Raw genomic sequence first — 3554 nt, forward strand, 5'->3', positions numbered from 1 at the left:
CAGTCATTCATATCTGGGATGTGACTTCTAACTGGACTGAATATGACTGCATTAGGGTTTAGCTGTGGGCTCTGTAAGGGGCTTGCCATTGTCTGGGGCTGATTAAGTCGATGGTCAATTGATCCTTCTTGTGTAACAGACAATATATCGTCTCTTAATGTATCTAATTCGCTTTTAAATTTACTGATTCTTTCCATTTGTACCTCTTGCCATTGTTGTTGATTTTCCTGTAGTTGCTGCTGACTTTCTTCCTGTTTCCTTTCTTGTTCCAGTTGCCACTGTTGTAGTCTCTCTTCTTGTTTATTTTCTTTCTCCTCCAACAACTGCTGTAATTTCTCTTCTTGTTTCTTTTCTCGTTCTTCTTGTTTATTTTCTTTTTCCTCCAACAACTGCTGTAATCTCTCTTGTTTATTTTGCTGTTCGAGCTGGATAGTGAGTAATTGAACTGCAGTCAGAAGTATTATTGACGTTCGTTGATATAGCGTTTGTTTTAGCGCGAATATTGAAAATAAGTGTATCGTAAAGTTGTATTCGGAAAGAATAAACCAGTTTTATTAAGTAAGGACTTGTGTCGCTTAAGTTTCGTCGGAACGAAGTTACGGAAAGTTAATTAACAAACGGAGACGTAACAAATTGGTGTCAGAAGTGGGATAAAAAAATGGAAACGAGAAGCGGCAAATCAAACTACAGCTTAGCAGACTTGATGGCAGCAATACAAAAACAAGAAAAGAAACAAGAAGAGGAATTGCAACAGTTGTTAGATGAAAAAGAAAAGAAACAAGAAGAACGAGAAGAGAAATTGCAACAGTTGTTAGAGGAAAAAGAAAAGAAACAAGAAGAACGAGAAATTAAACAAGAAAAGAAACAAGAAGAACGAGAAGAGAAATTACAACAGTTGTTAGGGGAAAAAGAAAAGAAACAAGAAGAACGAGAAATTAAACAAGAAGAGAGATTACAGCAGTTGTTGGAGGAAAAAGAAAAGAAACAAGAAGAGCGACAACAGCAGTTGCAAGAAAACCTACAACAATGGACCATGAACACTGCTGTTACTGGAGTAGTCACACTATTATTGCTGGGGTTCCCTATGTACTTGATATAATAAATGAGTGGCTTAAAAATTGGTAGTTCTATTCATTCAGTATTGTAACAGGCAGGAATAAAATTGGTCGATATGGTGCAATAAAATGTAGACCAAATTGGTAGTGACTGATATGAAAACAAGTCAGTAATTTAAGATTAACGCTGTTTACAAACATGCTATTTTCCCAATATTTATATATTTATACAGAAAGTTGAGTACTTATACAAAAATACTTGAATATGCAAATCACCGAACACAGTCGATATATACAAAGTCATGGTGAAATAGGATGTACCAAAACTACATTATGGCATTGGTTGGCATATTGTAGTTAGTGTGATGCCACTGAAAATTGATGGCATTTGAAAAGGGTATTAACAACTCTTTTTGGCACAAAATATACATACCTACATTCAGATCATAAAGACGTGTTCAGATCGGGGAGTTAAGATTTCCAATATGAGAATACTCTTGTCTTTAATGACATTGGAAGAAAAAAAGACAAACGAATATAGATCAATTATGGTACCAGGACTACCTAGTAAGAGACCCGCAACAAGTTCTACCCCAGTTGTGAGAAACAAATTACAGCCTCTTGTAACAGATGAAAATCCATGAACACGAAGGTCAATAGCAAATTCCGTACATAATCAAGAAGTATCTATATCTGGAAAAGCAACACAAACTACACCTATGCTAGTTACTTTCATGACAATCTTTTCAACCATCACATACCTGAAACAGTTGGTGAATGAAATGGACTGTAATGACTCTAAAATCGTTTTAATATATCATGATTAACCCATGTATAATTATATATTGGGCACATGGCTTGGTTTGGTTTGTTTTGAATGCCGCGCAAAGCTACACGAAAACTATCAGCGCTAGCCATCCCTAATTTAGCAGTGACAGACTAGAGGGAAGGCAGCTAGTCAACACCACCCACCACCAACTCTTAGGCTACTTTTTAGCCACTAATAGTGAATTGACTGCGCCATTATAACGCCCCCACGGCTGAAACGCGAGCATGTTTGTTGTGATGGGGATATTAATCTGTAAATTGCGAATCGAGTGCCCTAACCTCCAGACCATGCTTGGCCGGCACATGGCTGTCAGGCAGAAAGTCATAAGCATCCAGAAATATTAAGCACCAAAGAAAAAAAGAAAACTGAACTAGAAGTGTACACATAAAATTTATTCATACAAAGCTGTCGAAAAAGAAAAGCAAAGCATAAAATTTATTCATACAAAGCTGTTGAAAAAGAAAAGCAAAGCATAAAATTTATTCATACCAAACTGTTGAAAAAGAAAAGCAAAACCTCTTAAATGAATGATTAAGGGAATAAAACTAAAATAGATTACTAAAATTATGCTGGATGATGAGTTATGGTGAAAGGCAAAACAAAATTGTGGGTGTTTTTACTTTACGAGCAATGAGGTTATTGTGACTATGTCATGATATAAAAGACTATTTAGTATAGATATTATTAATGAATTTTATTGTTTTTAGTGCTTTTTTATAATAAGAGAGTTAAAACAGACAATTATTGGAAGTTGTGTTTATAATTCATTGATGTTGAGACTATCGAATGTCGCGTGCGATACATTGACTTGAGAATATAGAGATTTCTAGAAGGCGAGCAGACGATTAAGTGATAAACATATAAATAGTGTGAGACGAATATAGACGAGCGGAAACAGTAGACAGACAATAGCAAATAGAGTAAAGTCACGGCCAAGGAAAAGTTCGACGCGAAGTTAACTGCCGTAAAAGTGATAGGTCTAACGATTAACATAGGCCTAACGTATATTATGTTAGAGTAAGACTAACAGTAGAAAAGAAGATAAGAAGAATAATTTATTCCGTCAAAGTGTGCTTCTAAAGTAATTGAATCAGCCAGAGTGCACTTTGACAAAATGAACAAAGAATATTTTGAAGAAAAGAAGGCCAAACGATTACTGTGTTGCGTCATTGAGGTCACGTGACTGGTGTGGCGCCCTCTAGTTTCTAGAACTATCTTGTTCCTTCATGAATGCTCTAGTATTTACTAGATAGGGTAGTCTGGTATATATAAGAGGGGGACAACGTGACGCGGTAAGGTAATGTGTATGTGAAATTTTAGTTTACATTTCTTGTATGACTTGTATGTTTTCACAGACACTGTAATCAACAAAATCATGAAATGTATATTTTTTAACTGTGTTTAAACAGCTGATGGAGATACGTATCCCATTAGCAATTGTACGGCAAATTATATTTGTCTAGAATGTTTGCATAGTGCTAAGCAAAGAGCTACATGTGCATAGCTGTCCTTAATTTTGAACTGAGAGGGAGGGGGGCGCATTATATTTGTTAGAATTTTCGCACAAATCTACACAGCGTGGTCACAAGTAAATAAACACCACCTTTTCAGAAAAAAATAATTTTTTCAGTCATATTCACATGAATTGATATATTTATAATGTAATCAAT

The sequence above is a fragment of the Limulus polyphemus genome, unplaced genomic scaffold (assembly GCF_000517525.1).
Source record: "Limulus polyphemus unplaced genomic scaffold, Limulus_polyphemus-2.1.2 Scaffold8110, whole genome shotgun sequence".
Lineage (NCBI taxonomy): Eukaryota > Metazoa > Arthropoda > Merostomata > Xiphosura > Limulidae > Limulus > Limulus polyphemus.